At 45.4% G+C, this 20,470-nt stretch overlaps 1 pseudogene; it reads right to left on the minus strand.

The window, feature by feature from the left end:
- Positions 1 to 1,426: 1,426 nt before the first annotated feature.
- On the minus strand, positions 1,427 to 18,238 carry LOC135534132 (AT-rich interactive domain-containing protein 3B-like; annotated as a pseudogene).
- Between the last annotated feature and the right edge of the window lie 2,232 nt (positions 18,239 to 20,470).

The following is a 20,470-nucleotide window of genomic DNA, read 5'->3' on the forward strand; positions in this document are numbered from 1 at the left end:
CTAATGAACACAACACAGCTTCCATGACACAGATGTCCTGAGGTAAACATCAAAAGAGAGTCCATTTCAGTGTCACACTGTACGAATGCTGAATGTTTTACCTGAGGAGTATTCTAAAAGACCCATTCTGTGGGTGTTTGGTATTATCTGTGCCCAGTCCTCCCTGGTCCAGAAGGATTTCCCCAGAAAGTCACTTCCTGAAAAGGAAAGCAATTTTTTTTTAAAAGAAGAAGAAAAAAAAGGGCAAGTTCAGTATTTTACAAACTAACGGTAGATGGTTCGTCATGAGGAACCATCTAACGTTAGTTTGTAAAATACTGAGCTTCCTCTTCAAAATGAGGTAAGAGGTGACCTCAGCCTGTGAACAAGTTGGGGGAGCTTTAGGATGGTGTCGACTTTACCCAGCAGGCACCCAGGAATGTTCAAATGGATGCGCCGGCTGAGAGCCCTTATTGGCATCCATTTTGTCTGGTTGTTGGTTATAATAACATCTTTTGTAAACAGATGGCTACCATAATGTTCAAACCATCAATGAGGTAGAGTCAACAAATCAGTTCAGGAGTATAGCCAATCACCATACAGTATTTCATTTTTTTTTTTTTTAAACCTGCTTTTATACAAACCTTCGCTATCGTGATTTTTGCTTTCTTCTAAAATGTTTAAAACCTGATCAGAAAACTAAAATCTAATCTTCAGTCTTCCTTACTTGACTTAAATTCTTTAGTCTGTTCATGAGCAGTTTGTGTATGTGGCACTATGGGAAACATTTCCTCGCTAGCGCTGTAGCGTTCAAAGACGATAACAGCAGTTATGAGAATTACATGAATATACATGATAATCACCAAATAAAACATTGGAGAAAGAAAATGTACTGATAAAACACACCAAAATAAAAAAAACTAGTCAAGTTGCTTCTTCACCTGGCTGTAAGATTAGATTTTCCCAGAATGCATTGTTTTCTATGCAAACAAATGTGTATTCAGAGAAGGACCATGAAGAAAGTGGTAGTTCTAGATATTTAACTAGAGACAACAGTCACAGTCAGTTTTACATTCAATACCTTGACATGTGCATTTGTTTTTTTAAGAGTTACTTTCTCAAAATCCAACCCTATTTGTCATCCATAACACAGATTAGTCCAGTTTGACTAGGGAAGAGGTCATTTGATTGAACACCAGTTCTGTCCTCAACACAGGACAACAGAATAACACGAGTTTCCGAGAGAGAGAGAGAGAGAGAGAGAGAGAGAGAGAGAGAGAGAGAGAGAGAGAGAGAGAGAGAGAGAGAGAGAGAGCTGGAGAGAGAGCTGGAGAGAGAGAGCTGGAGAGAGAGAGAGAGAGAGAGAGAGAGAGAGAGAGAGAGAGAGAGAGAGAGAGAGAGAGAGAGAGAGAGAGAGAGAGAGAGAGAGAGAGAGAGAGAGAGAGAGACTGGTGGTGTCCAGTGTTGGAACTCTGCGGTCAGTTGGGCCCCTTGGAGGAAGAGGAGGATGTGGAGGAGAGGACAACACAACCACTCTGTTCAGCAGGAGGCCTCAGAACTAGGAGTGTTCTGGGCAAACAGCATTCCTACAGGGGAGACAAGAACACAAATTGGTATTCAGTAGTGGGACTCTGTGTGATAAGTTAAAATGTCACAGTGACCTATGGGGTAAAATGCTATGAATTCTTTCTGGATGGATCTAAAATGAATCAAGATTTTTTATTTTATTTAATAAACATTGCAGCATTGTTTACTAACCTGAATAGAGTGTTCCGTTGACCTCCACAGACACACTGATGCTGGCAACCCCGTTACTGGAGATCGTGTGAGACAGGTCCTGCTTAGCAGGACTCTCTGAGGTGGGACAAAGATACAGTCAGGAGTTAAAAGTTTACAATTCAATTACGTGAGTAAACCATGTTTGGCTCGACAATGAATACAAAAACAGATCTGAGATCAGGTTAGAGCAGACTACTGTAAGCCCTAGAATATGACAACTAACTAAGTGCTTTTCCATGCCCTCCATGGGAAGGGTGCGTCATTGACGTGATCTTCCTGTCCGGGTTGGCACCCCCCCCTTGGGTTGTGCCGTGGGGGAGATCTTTGTGGGCTATACACTGCCTTGTCTCAGGATGGTAAGTTGGTGGTTGAAGATATCCCTCTAATGGTGTGGGCGCTGTGCTTTGGCAAGGTGGGTGGGGTTATATCCTGCCTGTTTGGCCCTGTCCGGGGTTATTGTCCGACGGGGCCACAGTGTGGTCCTGACCCCTCCTGTTTCATTCTCCAGTATTTATACTGCAGTAGTTTATGTGTCGGGGGGCTGGGTTCAGTCTGTTATATCTGGAGTATTTCTCCTGTCTTATTCTCCAGTATTTATACTGCAGTAGTTTATGTGTCAGGGGGCTGGGGTCAGTTTGTTATATCTGGAGTATTTCTCCTGTCTTATTCTCCAGTGTTTATACTGCAGTAGTTTATGTGTCAGGGGGCTGGGGTCAGTTTGTTATATCTGGAGTATTTCTCCTGTCTTATCCGGTGTCCTCTGTGTATTTAAGTATGCTCTCTCTAATTCTCTCTTTCTCTCAGAGGACCTGAGCCTTAGGACCATGCCTCAGGACTACCTGGCATGATGACTCCTTGTTATCCCCAGTCCACCTGGCCGTGCTGCTGCCTGCGGCTATGGAACCCTGACCTGTTCACCCGGACGTGCTGTTTTTAACTCTCGAGAGACATCAGGAGTGGTAGAGATACTCTTAATGATCGGCTATGAAAAGCCAACTGACATTTACTCTTGAGGTGCTGACCTGTTGCACCATCGACAACCACTGTGATTATTATTATTATTATTATTATTATTATTTGACCATGCTGGTCATCTATGAACATTTGAACATCTTGGCCATGTTCGGTTATAATCTCCACCCGGCACAGCCAGAAGAGGTCTGGCCACTCGTCATAGCCTGGTTCCTCTCTAGGTTTCTTCCTAGGATCCTGTCTTTCTAGGGAGTTTTTCCTAGCCACCGTGCTTCTACACCTGTATTGCTTGCTGTTTGGGGTTTTAGGCTGGGTTTCTGTACAGCACTTTGAGATATCATCTGATGTAAGAAGGGCTTTATAAAGACATTTGATTGATTGAACTAATTGGTAGCAAACCAGCCCAATACTGACCGTGTCTGTTGTTGTTGTTGAGTTGCTTCATGCCGGGGTTGAAGTGAGAGGCCAGGTTCTGTTGGAACGCCTGTTGCATCAATCTCTGCTGTTCCTCCATGACCAAGCGACTCATCTTCCTGTCTGTCTCCTCCTCTTCCTCCTCTTTCCAGTTTCTCTCGGAGGTGCTCCAGGGTAGCGGCCTGAGCTAGCTGCTGCCCGAGGGAGAGAGCGTTGGCCATGGGTAGACGGCTTGACGTCATGGGGGTCAACATCGCCTCTGAGAGGGACCAGGGGGGGAGTACTTTTTTCATAGATTAATGACCCACCGCAAATGTCAACATTTGAAATATTCAACATTTAACAAATGTTTTCAAAACAAGGCCATTAGATTAAAAAAAACACAGTCAGTCATTTGTTTCCTTATCAAGTACATGCTATGTGGATGGTCAGTGATCATGTCTGAATAAATCTGACAGTAGAGGGCGCCATAACACCACATTTATTATGTAGAAATGTGATGTCAGAACTATGTAGCCCATCACATGTTGGTGACAGGAAATCATCCATGCTGTTCACCTAACTACATATCAAAAACATTTATGTGTTAGAAACCCACTAAAACACCTGCAGATCTCTTCAGAGATGGGCTGGGGGAGGTGTGCAGGCCGATGTGACCGGCTGGGGGAGGTGTGCAGACTGATGTGACCGGCTGGGGGAGGTGTGCAGACTGATGTGACCGGCTGGGGAGAGGTGTGCAGACCGATGTGACCGGCTGGGGAGAGGAGGGGCATCTTGGAGGGTGAGAGGAGGGGCATCTTGGAGGGTGAGAGGAGGGGCATCTTGGAGGGAGAGAGAAGGGGCATCTTGGAGGGAGAGAGGAGGGGCATCATGGAGGGAGAGAGGAGGGGCATCTTGGAGGGTGAGAGGAGGGGCATCTTGGAGGGTGAGAGGAGGGGCATCTTGGAGGGAGAGAGAAGGGGCATCTTGGAGGGAGAGAGGAGGGGCATCTTGGAGGGAGAGAAGAGGGGCATCTTGGAGGGAAAGAGGAGGGGCATCTTGGAGGGAGAGAGGAGGGGCATCTTGGAGGGAGAGAGGAGGGGCATCTTGGAGGGAGAGAGAAGGGGCATCTTGGAGGGAGAGAGGAGGGGCATCTTGGAGGGAGAGAAGAGGGGCATCTTGGAGGGAAAGAGGAGGGGCATCTTGGAGGGAGAGAGGAGGGGCATCTTGGAGGGAGAGAGGAGGGGCATCTTGGAGGGAGAGAGGAGGGGCATCTTGGAGGGAGAGAGGAGGGAGTGGTGTGGCATCTTGGAGGGAGAGAGGAGGGGCATCTTGGAGGGAGAGAGGAGGGGCATCTTGGAGGGAGAGAGGAGGGAGTGGTGTGGCATCTTGGAGGGAGAGAGGAGGGGCATCTTGGAGGGAGAGAGGAGGGAGTGGTGTGGCATCTTGGAGGGAGAGAGGAGGGGCATCTTGGAGGGAGAGAGGAGGGGCATCTTGGAGGGAGAGAGGAGGGGCATCTTGGAGGGAGAGAGAAGGGGCATCTTGGAGGGAGAGAGGAGGGGCATCTTGGAGGGAGAGAAGAGGGGCATCTTGGAGGGAAAGAGGAGGGGCATCTTGGAGGGAGAGAGGAGGGGCATCTTGGAGGGAGAGAGGAGGGGCATCTTGGAGGGAGAGAGGAGGGGCATCTTGGAGGGAGAGAGGAGGGGCATCTTGGAGGGAGAGAGGAGGGGCATCTTGGAGGGAGAGAGAAGGGGCATCTTGGAGGGAGAGAGGAGGGGCATCTTGGAGGGAGAGAAGAGGGGCATCTTGGAGGGAAAGAGGAGGGGCATCTTGGAGGGAGAGAGGAGGGGCATCTTGGAGGGAGAGAGAAGGGGCATCTTGGAGGGAGAGAGGAGGGGCATCTTGGAGGGAGAGAGGAGGGGCATCTTGGAGGGAGAGAGAAGGGGCATCTTGGAGGGAGAGAGGAGGGGCATCTTGGAGGGAGAGAAGAGGGGCATCTTGGAGGGAGAGAGGAGGGGCATCTTGGAGGGAGAGAGGAGGGAGTGGTGTGGCATCTTGGAGGGAGAGAGGAGGGAGAGGTGTGGCATCTTGGAGGGTGAGAGGAGGGGCATCTTGGAGGGAGAGAGGAGGGAGTGGTGTGGCATCTTGGAGGGAGAGAGGAGGGGCATCTTGGAGGGAGAGAGGAGGGAGTGGTGTGGCATCTTGGAGGGAGAGAGGAGGGAGTGGTGTGGCATCTTGGAGGGAGAGAGGAGGGGCATCTTGGAGGGTGAGAGGAGGGGCATCTTGGAGGGTGAGAGGAGGGGCATCTTGGAGGGAGAGAGGAGGGGCATCTTGGAGGGTGAGAGGAGGGGCATCTTGGAGGGAGAGAGGAGGGGCATCTTGGAGGGAGAGAGGAGGGGCATCTTGGAGGGAGAGAGGAGGGGCATCTTGGAGGGAGAGAGGAGGGGCATCTTGGAGGGGAGAGAGGAGGGGCATCTTGGAGGGAGAGAGGAGGGGCATCTTGGAGGGTGAGAGGAGAGGCATCTTGGAGGGAGAGAGGAGGGGCATCTTGGAGGGAGAGAGGAGGGGCATCTTGGAGGGAGAGAGGAGGGGCATCTTGGAGGGAGAGAGGAGGGGCATCTTGGAGGGAGAGAGGAGGGGCATCATGGAGGGAGAGAGGAGGGGCATCTTGGAGGGAGAGAGGAGGGGCATCTTGGAGGGAGAGAGGAGGGGCATCTTGGAGGGAGAGAGGAGGGGCATCTTGGAGGGAGAGAGGAGGGGCATCTTGGAGGGAGAGAGGAGGGGCATCTTGGAGGGAGAGAGGAGGGGCATCTTGGAGGGAGAGAGAAGGGGCATCTTGGAGGGAGAGAGGAGGGGCATCTTGGAGGGAGAGAAGAGGGGCATCTTGGAGGGAAAGAGGAGGGGCATCTTGGAGGGAGAGAGGAGGGGCATCTTGGAGGGAGAGAGAAGGGGCATCTTGGAGGGAGAGAGGAGGGGCATCTTGGAGGGAGAGAGGAGGGGCATCTTGGAGGGAGAGAGAAGGGGCATCTTGGAGGGAGAGAGGAGGGGCATCTTGGAGGGAGAGAAGAGGGGCATCTTGGAGGGAAAGAGGAGGGGCATCTTGGAGGGAGAGAGGAGGGGCATCTTGGAGGGAGAGAGAAGGGGCATCTTGGAGGGAGAGAGGAGGGGCATCTTGGAGGGAGAGAGGAGGGGCATCTTGGAGGGAGAGAGGAGGGGCATCTTGGAGGGAGAGAGGAGGGGCATCTTGGAGGGAGAGAGGAGGGGCATCTTGGAGGGTGAGAGGAGAGGCATCTTGGAGGGAGAGAGGAGGGGCATCTTGGAGGGAGAGAGGAGGGGCATCTTGGAGGGAGAGAGGAGGGGCATCTTGGAGGGAGAGAGGAGGGGCATCTTGGAGGGAGAGAGGAGGGGCATCATGGAGGGAGAGAGGAGGGGCATCTTGGAGGGAGAGAGGAGGGGCATCTTGGAGGGAGAGAGGAGGGAGTGGTGTGGGTGGCCAGGAGCGGTGGAGGGGAAGTGGTACAGGCTGTTGCTGGGTCTTCGGCCTTCCCTCCGGTTACCGTCTATAGCAGCCTGGAGCTCGCCTGGAGAGCTCAGCCCTTTCTTCTCACTCTCGTATGGGTACAGGTACTTCATATACCTGGGTGGACGTGGGACGAGGCAGTGGTTGGATGTATTGAGAAGTACTTTTCCGTCATGAGGTGATTGGCCTAGCTAGGTCCTATGCAGCTTCGCTGACCTCTAATTAGCTTGCTTTTCACACTTCCCATTTAATTGAAGATGAGCACATCTACGCCGCAAATGAGGAAATCTTGCTCAGGCCAATCCTTTTTTTGAACACAAGGACCCATTTACAGATGACCTCCCTGTTTAACTCAATTTCACAGCTTTTTCTTCTGTTTGGTGTTTAACGCCCAGGTGTTGACTCACTGTGTGCGGAGAGTGAAGGCTGCTGAGGTGATGGAGGTGGGCAGGTTGAGTCCTCTCGTGATCTCTCTCCAGATCTTCTTGTTGATGACCTCCACCAGGCCGCCCTTCTCCGTCACCAGCTTGTAGAGCATGTACAGGTCCAGCACCTGCTTAGCCATGATGGGGATACGGTTTACCGGGGTGCCTGGAGACAGAGGTAAAAACAGGTAGAAGAGTTGAAACTAGACGTCTACAGATCCAAGAATATGGCCAATATCATGATGGGGATGCAGTTCACCAGCGTGCCTGGAGAAAGAGGTAGAAACAGGTAGAAGAGTTAAAACTAGACGTCTACAGATCCAAGATAGAAGGAGTCACTCAATGCCTATGTGGCCAAGATTTAGGCAGTCGGATTTGATTTAAAATGAGACCAGACTTCATAACACTGAACATAAATAACATTCTGACAGCTCATGTTTCCAAAACACAGTAGGTTGTACAGTAGTGTCTGTTGATCTAGCTACAGTAATATGTCAAATGAACACCTATTTAACCCAGTGTCAAAGCCCCCCCAAAAAACATCAGTGAATTTATTGGAATAAAGTACACTTCTCCAATTGAAAGGCATCAAAGTGTTGCTTTAAGGCAACTCCTAAAGTCATCCAATAGTTATAATAGGACTTGAAGCAATAGTCTACCCGCACGTGGTCAACAATTCCAGCACCGCTTCGCCCTGCTTTGAAACAAGCGCGGGGACTTGGTAAATCAATGTCAGATTTTTTTTTTTATATATATTTTTTTCCCATAATCTCCGTTTGGATATTGGTTTGGCTACAATTAGGGTTGTGGAGATGTTAGGGTTGTGGAGATGTTAGGGTTGTGTAGATGTTAGGGTTGTGTTAGCTAACTGTAAATGGAAGTGCTGCTCATGACCATCTTGTCTAGTTCATTTGTTATCACTGATCGGAACATTTTGCCAGCATGTCGTCTCTACCTTCTTGGCCTTTGTGCTGTTGTCTGTGCCCAATAATGTTTGTATCATGTTGTGTGTTGCTGCCTTCCTATGTTGTTGTCTTAGGTCTCTCTTTATGTAGTGTTGTGTTGTCTCTTGTCCTATATTTATATTGTATTTTTTTTTTCTTTTAATCCCAGGCCCCCCTGCAGGAGGCCTTTTGGTGGGCCGTCATTGTAAATAAGAATTTGTTCTTAACTGACTTGCCTAGTTAAATAAAGATTCCGTTACCTGTGGGTTTGTCTGAGACCAGCCACCTGGACAGCTGATGAAACTGTGGGTTTGTCTGAGACCAGCCACCCGGACAGCTGATGAAACTGTGGGTTTGTCTGAGACCAGCCACCCGGACAGCTGATGAAACTGTGGGTTTGTCTGAGACCAGCCACCCGGACAGCTTTACACAACCAAAGAATTTCTGCACAAACTGTAAGAAACTGTCTCAGGGAAGTTCATCTTTGTACTCGTCATCCTCACCGGGGTCTTGACCGGACTGCAGTTCGGCGTAGTAACTGACTTCAGTGGTAAATGCTCACCTTCGATAGCCACCGGCACGCTGTGGATGAATCCCGGTTTCAACTGTTTTATTTTTACCTTTATTTAACTAGGCAAGTCAGTTAAGAACAAATTCTTATTTTCAATGACGGCCTAGGAACAGTGGGTTAACTGCCTGTTCAGGGGCAGAACGACAGATTTGTACCTTGTCAGCGCAGGGGTTTGAACTTGCAACCTTCCAGTTATTAGTCCAATGCTCTAACCACTAGGCTACCCTGCCGCCCCTCCACTCTAACCACTAGGCTACCCTGCCGACCCTCCACTCTAACCACTAGGCTACCCTGCCGCCTCTCCACTCTAACCACTAGGCTACCCTACCGGGCATATAGCAGACAGACAGCATGTATGGCAGATGTGTAGGCGAGCGGTTTGCTGATGTCTACGTTGTGAACATAGTGCCCCGTGGTGGTGATGGTGGTGGTGGTGGGGTTATGGTATGGCCAGGCATAAACTACAGACAACAAACACAATTGCATTTTATCGATGACAATTTGAATGCACAAAATTACCACAATGAGATCCTAAAGGCCCATTGTTGTGTCATTCATCCGTCGCCATGACTTCATGTTTCAGCATTATAACGTACACAATGTAACAAAGATCTGTACACAATTCCTAGAATTTGAAAATGTCCCATTTCTTCTATGGACTGCATACTCACCAGACAAGTCACCCATTGAACATGTTGGAACACGACAGCGTGTTCCAGTTCCCGCCAATATCCAGCAACTTTGAAGAGGAGTGGGACAACAACATTCCACAGGCCAAAAATCAACAGCCTGATCAAGGAAGAGGATGTGTCAAGCTGAATGAGTCAAATGGTGGTCACACCAAGGGCAGTAAAATTCCACATGACCGTTGAGTAGTGGTAATCTCCTCTTATGCACTCTGTACAGGCTCTATTGTCCCTCCATCAGGTCCTACTGGCCTGGTACTCAGGGCTCTATTGTCCCTCCATCAGGTCCTAATGGCCTGGTACTCAGGGCTCTATTGTCCCTCCATCAGGTCCTAATGTCCTGGTACTCAGGGCTCTATTGTCCCTCCATCAGGTCCTAATGGCCTGGTACTCAGGGCTCTATTGTTCCTCCATCAGGTCCTAATGGCCTGGTACTCAGGGCTCTATTGTTCCTCCATCAGGTCCTAATGTCCTGGTACTCAGGGCTCTATTGTCCCGCCATCAGGTCCTAATGGCCTGGTAGTGAGGACTCTATTGTCCCGCCATCAGGTCCTAATGGCCTGGAACTCAGGGCTCTATTGTCCCTACATCGGGTCTACGAGCCAGGCCTGATCGCCTAACATCAGTCACCAACCTCACTAATGCCACCTTGCTTCTAGTCCTTAGGAAACTTTGCAGTATTTTTTTTTTTATGTATTATTTCTTACATTGTGTCGTGTCTTTACTATCATTAAACGGAAGACTTTCCCAATATAACCTTTCAGATATTTTCATATCTGATCAAAGTCTTCTGATTAATGATTATTTTATTGTTTTTTTTTTATTGTTTTTTTTTAAATTTATTATTATTATTATTAGTATTATTATGATTATTTTATTATTAATTAATTTAAAAAAAAATGTTTTTATTATTATTATTTTTTCATTCCAAACGTCGTACATGGTTGGTTATCTGCACAAACCCAGTCTTCACTATGAGTCATCCATACATCAATTGTCTTAAATCATTTATTTATTTCTTACTAAGTAATTCACAGAAATGCATAAACAAACAGTAAATATGGTTACATGAAATGATAGAATGTGCCCTAGTGGGCTGACCCGGCATGGCGGCTTGTTTGACAAAAGGGGAGTGGGGGTTTTACCAAGAAGTCACTACAGAGTTAATTATAACAATTAAAATGCTAATCTTTTACACATGAACTCTCACTCATTCGGGAACAATTGCAATCAATATATATATTTACACTCAGTGTATCGTTTTGATCGCTGGTGAAAAGTCTTTCTTTTGTAGAATTGTCCGTCTCTCCCTTTTTCTTTGTCTGTCTTGGTTAGAGGGGATAGTTTAAAGTGACATTCGTTACAGAATGGATGTTTCGGCAGTTGTCGTTCTTCGCGTTCAATGATACCGAATTCCTAGCTGCAGACTAGTAATTAGTATGAAAGACTTGTTCTTATTCTGTCTGTATCGATAGTCTAAGAGTTTAACCACGTGGTATGGTTAAAAGATTCTACAACCTTTAGCCATCTCGAAATTGAGGTAAGCTTGGTTTGCTGATCATTTCTCAAAGTTGGGTTTTATTCGGAATGGCAGAAGAGGGCTGTCCCAGGATGTCTTACACTAACTGGGCTCAGGGGCGGTCCTCTGATTTAGTTCAAATCAAAAGGGAATTGTATTTTTTCTTCATTAAAACAGTCCACAATCATATTACACAATTATAGAAACAGTATCATACTCACTCATTCATCTTATACAACAATTAGATGTAAACCTCATATCTGAGACGATTATATTAACAGCGTTATGGTAATGTGGCCACACCATCTCCCATGAGCATCCCCAAGTTGTGACAAATGGACCAGTTCGTAGCTGGATTCTTCATCAATCTTTTACACTTTCTCTGGAACATGACATGTGTTCCTACCTCACGTTCTGTGCGGTGGAAGGATTTCCTTTGTCGTCTGTGACAGTTTACCCTCTCTCTAATACTGAGCGGCCATGAGTCAGGGTCTTCTGAGGAATTTACGACCTCTGACCACAGCAGTCTGGTTGTCGAAGCAGAGAGCGGGGGATGGTGCTCGCTGTACTCAAAGAGGGCAACGTCATGACAATTGTTAGCCCAAAAGAGTGTTATTACATACAGCCGGAGAAGAACTATTGGATATCAGAGCGACGTCCACTTACCAGCACAACGACATTCCCAAAGCGGATCCTTTGTCCGAACCACCCAGGGCATTTGAACTGATTCCAGACACAAAACAATGTCGCCGTGGAAGAGGAAGACGGAGAGGCATTCTGGTCAGACTTTGGAGGCACGCACACCACCCACAGCTTTCGAGTACATTACTCGCTAATGTCCAGTCTCTAGATAACAAGGTAGACAAAATTAGTGCAAGGGTTGCTTTCCAGAGAGGCATCAGGGATTGTAACATACTCTGTTTCAGAGAAACATGTCTCTCTCGGGATATGCTGTCCGAGTCGGTACAGCCACCAGGATTCTTTGTGCGTCGTGCCGACGGAAATAACCATCTGTCCGCGAAGAAAAAGGGTGGGGATGTATGTTTCATGATTAACTACTCATGGTGAAATTGTAACAACATACAGGAACTCAAGTCTTTTAATTCACCTGACCTAGATTTCCTCACAATCAAATGCCGACCATATTATCTCCCAAGAGAATTCTCGTTGGTTACTGTCCTAGCCGTGAATATCCCCTTCAAGCCAATACCACGACGGCCCTAAAGGAACTTCACTGGATTTTATGCAAACTGGAAATCATATATCCCGAGGCTGCATTTATTATTATAGCTGGGGATTTGAACTTCTCTAGGGAAGGGGCAGCATTTGGAATTTTGGATGAAAAGCATGCCCAAATTAAACTGCCTGCTACTCGGGCCCAGAAGATATGGTATGCATATAACTGGTAGATTTGGATGGAAAACACTAAAGTTTCCAAAACTGTTAAAATAGTGTCTGTGAGTATAACAGAACTGATTTGGCAGGCAAAACCCTGAGAAAATCCATTCAAGTTGTAGTTTTTTTTGTTGGTTTTGTAGTTTGCTATTCAATGCCATTACAGTATCCATTGACTTAGGACTCAAATTGCAGTTCCTATGCCTTCCACTAGATGTCAACAGTCTTTGGAAATTGTTTCAGGCTTGTATTCTGAAAAATGAGGGAGTAAGAGCAGTCTGAATGAGTGGACCCTACCATGTCGCAGAGCTTTTTCATGCGCGTGACCGAGAGAGTGCCTTTCTCGTTTACCTTTTAAATATATATACCTTTTATATATACGACGTAATTGTCCGGTTGAAATATTATCGATTATTTAAGCTAAAAACAACCTAAGGATTGAATGTAAACATCGGTTTGACATGTTTCTATGAACTTTACGGATACAATTTGGATTTTTTGTCTGCCTGTTTTGACTGCGTTTGAGCCTGTGGATTACTGAAGAAAATGCAAACAAAACTGAGGTTTTGGGATATAAAGAGACTTTATCGAACAAAAGGAACATTTATTGAGTAAATTAATGTCTTCTGAGTGCAACCATATGAAGATCATCAAAGGTAAGAGATTAATTTAATCTCTATTTCTGACTTGTGTAACTCTTCTACTTGGCTGGTTACTGTTTTTTAAATGGTTTTGATCACGCGGACTGGGACATGTTCCGGGTAGCCTCAGAAAATAATATTGATTTTACGCTGATTTGGTGAGTGAGTTTATAAGGAAGTGCATAGGAGATGTTGTGCCCACTATGACTATTAAAACCTACCCCAACCAGAAACCGAGGATAGATGGCAGCATTCGTGCAAACCTGAAAGCGCAAGCCACCGCACTTAAGCATGGAACGGTGACTGGGAATATGGCCGAATACAAACAGTGTAGTTATTCCCTCCGCAAGGCAATCAAATAAGCAAAATGTCGGTATTGAGACAAAGTGGAGTCACAATTCAATGGCTCAGACACGAGACGTATGTGGCAGGGTCTACAGACAATCACAGACTAGAAAAAGAAACCCAGCCACATCACGGACACCAATGTCTTTCTTCCAGACAATCTAAATACAATCTTTGCCCGCTTTAAGATAACACAGTTCCACCGACACGGCCCGATACCAAGGACTGTGGGCTCTCCTTCTCCGTGACCATTGTGAGTAAGACATTTAAACGTGTTAACCCTCGCAAGGCTACCAGCCCAGACGGCATCTCTAGCCGCGTCCTCAGAGCATTAGCAGACCAGCTGGCTGGTGTGTTTACAGACGTATTCAATCTGTCCCTATCCCAGTCTGCTGTCCCCACATGCCCCACGCCCCCAGGTGGTGAAGGTAAGAAACAACATCTCCACTTCGCTGATCCTCAACACTGGGGCCCACAAGGGTGCGTGCTCAGCCCCCTCCTGTACTCCCTGTTCAACCGTGACTGCGTGGACATGCACGCCTCCAACTCAATCATCAAGTTTGCAGACGACACAACAGCTTGATTACCAACAAAGTGATTTTGTTTCACTGAATCTCCATCTGTATATTTGGTTAATTCTCTGGCAAAATAAGTGAAGGTGGTATAATTAAATCTGTTCGTTTGCTCATCAAACAGCGATTAGAAACATTTAGCATGCAATACTGTAGCCTAAAGTATAGGCCTATTATTTTGCTCGTTGGTGTATAGGCAACTCCAAAAGCCTGAGGAGTGTTGTGAAATCACGTATCAAATGGGTCAATAATGTTCAAATCACCTTTGGCAGCAATTACAGCTGTGAATCTCTAAGAGCTTTCCACACCTGGATTGTACAATATTTGTTCAAATCACCTTTGAGCGATCTTTGGCAGCGAATACAGCGATTACAGCTGTGAATCTTTCTGGGTAAATCTCTAAGAGCTTTCCACACCTGGATTGTACAATATTTGTTCAAATCACCTTTGAGCGATCTTTGGCAGCGAATACAGCAATTACAGCTGTGAATCTTTCTGGGTAAATCTCTAAGAGCTTTCCACACCTGGATTGTACAATATTTGCACATTTAATATTTTCAAGCTCTGTCAAGTTGGTTGTTGCTTATGACAAGCATACCCATAACATGATGCAGCCACCACAATGCTTGACAATATGAAGGTGCTAATACTTTCTGAGGGCACTGTAGGTGATGCTTACCATACTTACCACACTGTATGCTTTCCATACTTACCACACTGTATCGGTGAGCTGTTGGTTAGAGCTCGCGTGTCAAGATCAGAGTGGGACCATTTGTATTTAACGCAACAGTTTTTGTGACAAAACGATCTGTAGAGTTGACAATGCAATGGAAACCCATTTAACTTGTATTTTATTTTTTTCTGTACATGGGAATTTAAGCGCAAAAGTAATTGATATGTGCACTGTCACGCTCAGCCTTTTGTCCGCAATAAGTCCGTTTGATGGAAACGTAGCGGGTGGGAAAATGAACAATTGATTTAGAAAAAATATTTACCTGAAAATCTGGTCACCAATTGGATGGACACCTAGCTATTAATAGACTACAGTCTCTCCTCTCTCGACGGTCTCTCAGCCATGCTTATACATCTCCAGAGGCCAAATATCTCACATGATGATGAGGACGAAAGCACCATTTCATTCACCGCAGTACGAGACAACTTGTTTACATTCATATATACTGTGTCTTCATACAATCTGTCAGTCATATTATGTTATAGAAAAAGAGGGGCCCTGAACTAGAGGCTCATTTATCCATCAGGCCTAAAATAGGCCCCCTTAACCCAAACATCCCCACTCCATAAATCCCTGCTCCTCTCCCCCTACACATACGGAGCAAGGTTGGCGGCAGGAGGACTAGTGGGTAAATTATTCTAATTTGGAAAGAATGGACCATAGCTTTGATGACAGCTGACATTTATATTTTAATTTGAAGATTTAAAACTGTCTAACCACAGTTTAACTGCAGCATAATTGTTTACATTTACATTTACATTTAAGTCATTTAGCAGACGCTCTTATCCAGAGCGACTTACAAATTGGTGAATTCACCTTCTGACATCCAGTGGAACAGCCACTTTACAATAGTGCATCTAAATCATTTAAGGGGGGGGGGGTGAGAAGGATTACTTATCCTATCCTAGGTATTCCTTGAAGAGGTGGGGTTTCAGGTGTCTCCGGAAGGTGGTGATTGACTCCGCTGTCCTGGCGTCGTGAGGGAGTTTGTTCCACCATTGTTTGTATATATTGTATTGATAAACCATGAATAGATGGTTAAATTGTGTATGTGCGTGATATTGATTATTTTCTTATGAATTCAGTTTAAACATATAAGGAAACCTTTAGGTTAAAACAGTTATTTGCTTAGAGGGGGGGACTCAAACGCCCAGAGACATGACTCCTCTGACATGAGGTGAAGATCCTGAAAAAAAACTCTGTCAAGAACAGAACAGAAAGAGGAAATGGATAAGATGATATTTTAAGGAGATTTAAAAAAAATAATAATAATAATTTAAAGTACAAATCTAAAAGTGAGGAATCCCAGGAAAATGCTTTCCACTACAGCAGAACTGGTTTTACAGTAACTGGTTTAACAGTACAGTAACTGGTTTTACAGTAACTGGTTTTACAGTACAGTAACATTTACATTACATTTAAGTCATTTGGCAGACGCTCTTATCCAGAGTACAATAACTGGTTTTACAGTAACTGGTTTTACAGTAACTGGTTTTACAGTAACTGGTTTTACAGTACAGTAACTGGTTTTACAGTAACTGGTTTTACAGTAACTGGTTTTACAGTAACTGGTTTTACAGTACAGTAACTGGTTTTATAGTACAGTAACTGGTTTTACAGTAACTGGTTTTACAGTAACTGGTTTTACAGTAACTGGTTTTATAGTACAGTAACTGGTTTTACAGTACAACGCTTAGAGGAACAAATGAAGTTTTACCTCGTTTCTGCATAAACACAAACAGTTCATCAAGGAACTCCTTCCGGTTTGGATCCCTGTCCAACTCATACAGCTGGGGATGGAAATGAACTGTGTTAATAACTTTATAACTAAGTTACATAAATCAACTGTATAACTAACCTTGGAATCATGTTTGGATGGTTATTAACTATGTGTATTCACTATTCAGACGTACTGCCACGTCCACTATTCCAGTGTTCGGTCCACACAGGCCATTGAGAAAATGTTGACTCAGGGCGGCAGGTAGCCTGGTGGGTAGGAGCGATGGGTCAGTAACTGAAAGGTTTGCTGGATCGAAATCCCCCGAGCTGACAAGGTAAAACATCTGTCGTTCTGCCCCCTGAGCAAGGCAGTTAACCCACTGTTCCCCTGAGCAAGGCAGTTAACCCACTGTTCCCCTGAACAAGGCAGTTAACCCACTGTTCCCCTGAACAAGGCAGCTTAACCCACTGTTCCCCTGAGCAAGGCAGTTAACCCACTGTTCCCCTGAACAAGGCAGCTTAACCCACTGTTCCCCTGAGCAAGGCAGTTAACCCACTGTTCCCTGTGCGCCAATGACGATTAAGACATCCCCACTCACCTCTCTGATTTAGAGGGGTTGGGTTAAATGCGGAAGACATTTCAGTTGAATACATTCAGTTGTACAACTGACTAGGTATCCCCCTTTCCCTCTACAACTGACCAGGTATCCCCCTTTCCCTGTACAACTGACCAGGTATCCCCCTTTCCCTGTACAACTGACTAGGTATCCCCCCTTTCCCTGTACAACTGACTAGGTATCCCCCTTTCCCTGTACAACTGACTAGGTATCCCCCTTTCCCTGTACAACTGACCAGGTATCCCCCTTTCCCTATACAACTGACTAGGTATCCCCCCTTTCCCTGTACAACTGACTAGGTATCCCCCTTTCCCTGTACAACTGACTAGGTATCCCCCTTTCCCTGTACAAATGACTAGGTATCCCCCTTTCCTTATACAAATGACTAGGTATCCCCCTTTCCCTATACAACTGACTAGGTATCCCACCTTTCCCTATACAACTGACTAGGTATCCCCCTTTTCCCTATACAACTGACTAGGTATCCCCCTTTCCCTATACAACTGACTAGGTATCCCCCTTTCCCTGTACAAATGACTAGGTATCCCCCTTTCCCTATACAACTGACTAGGTATCCCCCCTTTCCCTATACAACTGACTAGGTATACCCCTTTCCCTATACAACTGACTAGGTATCCCCCCTTTCCCTGTACAACTGACTAGGTATCCCCCCTTTCCCTGTACAACTGACTAGGTATCCCCCCTTTCCCTGTACAACTGACTAGGTAACCCCCTTTCCCTATACAAATGACTTAGGCATCCCCCTTTCCCTATACAAATGACTAGGTATCCCCCTTTCCCTATACAACTGACTAGGTATCCCCCTTTCCCTATACAAATGACTAGGTATCCCCCTTTCCCTATACAAATGATTAGGTATCCCCCTTTCTCTATACAAATGACTAGGTATCCCCCTTTCTCTATACAAATGACTAGGTATCCCCCTTTCTCTATACAAATGAATAGGTATCCCCCTTTCCCTCTACAACTGACCAGGTATCCCCCCTTCCATCTGGACAGATTTGAGAACTTTTGAGTCCAGGGCTGCATTCCGATTCTCTACCCTTTACCACAAAGTGCGCCCTTGTTCGCTCCCCCTCATGCATGTACAGGCATTGGATTGTTGCAAGCGTAGTTGGAGGGAGAACTTTCCACCATGTTCCTTACAACAGTCCATTCCTTTTAAATCCATGAGGGGGGAGTGTACGACTGTACACTTTGGGAGAAGGGTGAAGAACTGGAACGTAGCCTTTTCTCAGATGGTCTGTGTGGATTAGTTTTACTTTGAGCTTTTAGTTTAGTTTAATGCATCTTCGGTTTATATCGGTCTGAACATTGTATCCAATCTGATTACCTTTGCAAAGTCTCGGGACGGCTCTCCTCTTGTTTCGCCTCCTTCATTCTCCTCCGCCCAGCCACACTGCCTTTCTGTAAAAACACAATAAACATGATTATTTTGGTTTTATTTATCGGTTAGTTTATCACTAAGGGTTGATAAAAAGGCTTTATTTTTACATTAATAGATGCTTATTTTAAACATTTAGTTTAATTAGTTGTTCAGTTAGTTAGATAATTAGTTAGTGCCTTCAGAAAGTATTCATACCCCTTGAATTATTCCACATATTTTTTTTTATTTTACCTTTATTTAACCAGGCAAGTCAGTTAAGAACAAATTCTAATTTTCAATGACAGCCTACTGGGGAACAGTGGGTTAACTGCCTTGTTCAGGGGCAGAACGACGGATTTTTACTTTGTCAGCTGGGGGATTCGAACTTGCAACCTTTCAGTTACTAGATCAATGCTCTAACCACTAGGCTGCCTGCCGCCCCTCCACTCTAACCACTAGGCTACCTGCCGCTCCTCCACTCTAACCACTAGGCTACCTGCCGCCCCTCCACTCTAACCACTAGGCTACCTGCCGCTCCTCCACTCTAACCACTAGGCTACCTGCCGCTCCTCCATTCTAACCACTAGGCTACCTGCCGCTCCTCCACTCTAACCACTAGGCTACCTGCTGCTCCTCAATTCTAACCACTAGGCTACCTGCCGTGTTCCAGCCTGAATTCAAAAATGGATTCAAATTTTTTTTTTAATCCACACAAAACCCCATAACGAAAAAGTGAAAACATGTTTTTATAAATGTTTGCACATTTATTGAAAATGTAATACAGAAATCTAATTTACGTAAGTATTCACACACCTGAGTCAATACTTGTTAGAATCACCTTTGGCAGTGATTACAGCTGTGAGTCTTTCTGGGTCAGTCTCTAAGAGCTTTTCACACCTGGATTGTACAATATTTTAGGACTGTCTGACTGTTTAGACCAATTGATTAGTCGAAAACGTGTAGTTTTCCATATACAGACACACCATATATGTTTTAATAAAACTAACTATTTGCATGGAGCTTGTTTGATGCGTTAGGCGCTCTGTTTGATGAAATAAGACATGACTCAAAGAGGAGCCAGAGATCAAGATAACCAGAAGGGGAAAAACCCCTTAACCTGACTAATCTCCTCCAGCTGGCTTTCACAGATTCTCCCGTTACTCTCCCGAAGTTGCCTGTAATAGGCTACAGGAGGTGTCGGCAACCTTTCTCCTGTGAAATGCCAATTTAACTGAACATTTCTACCAATCTGCATGCCAGTTACGGTTTTCATACACACGTTCTTTTTGTGGAACAGATTTCATATATAATAATGTCTTCGTATCTCAAAATCATTGGCATGTGGTTTATCAAAATTATACAAACCTAAAAAGTACCTTATATTGTCATTAACAAAAAGCCAACAAATTAAAAAAAAAAAAAATTGCAGCCCGCAGGTAGAAAAATTTCCTGATAAAAATATCCTATAAATCACATTGTTGCAAAACAGGCCATGTGTAACTTGCAACATTGTATCAACTATTAACTTGGGTCAGGCCTGAAGCTCACTCTAGCAAACTTGCAACATTGTATCAACTATTAACTTGGGTCAGGCCTGAAGCTCACTCTAGCAAACTTGCAACATTGTATCAACTATTAACTTGGGTCAGGCCTGAAGCTCACTCTAGCAAACTTGCAACATTGTATCAACTATTAACTTGGGTCAGGCCTGAAGCTCATTCTAGCAAACTTGCAACATTGTATCAACTATTAACTTGGGTCAGGCCTGAAGCTCATTCTAGCAAACTTGCAACATTGTATCAACTATTAACTTGGGTCAGGCCTGAAGCTCACTCTAGCAAACTTGCAACATTGTATCAACTATTAACTTGGGTCAGGCCTGAAGCTCATTCTAGCAAACTTGCAACATTGTATCAACTATTAACTTGGGTCAGGCCTGAAGCTCATTCTAGCAAACTTGCAACATTGTATCAACTATTAACTTGGGTCAGGCCTGAAGCTCATTCTAGCAAACTTGCAACATTGTATCAACTATTAACTTGGGTCAGGCCTGAAGCTCATTCTAGCAAACTTGCAACATTGTATCAACTATTAACTTGGGTCAGGCCTGAAGCTCATTCTAGCAAACTTGCAACATTGTATCAACTATTAACTTGGGTCAGGCCTGAAGCTCATTCTAGCAAACTTGCAACATTGTATCAACTATTAACTTGGGTCAGGCCTGAAGCTCACTCTAGCAAACTTGCAACATTGTATCACCTATTAACTTGGGT

The sequence above is a fragment of the Oncorhynchus masou genome, unplaced genomic scaffold (assembly GCF_036934945.1).
Source record: "Oncorhynchus masou masou isolate Uvic2021 unplaced genomic scaffold, UVic_Omas_1.1 unplaced_scaffold_3056, whole genome shotgun sequence".
NCBI lineage: Eukaryota > Metazoa > Chordata > Actinopteri > Salmoniformes > Salmonidae > Oncorhynchus > Oncorhynchus masou.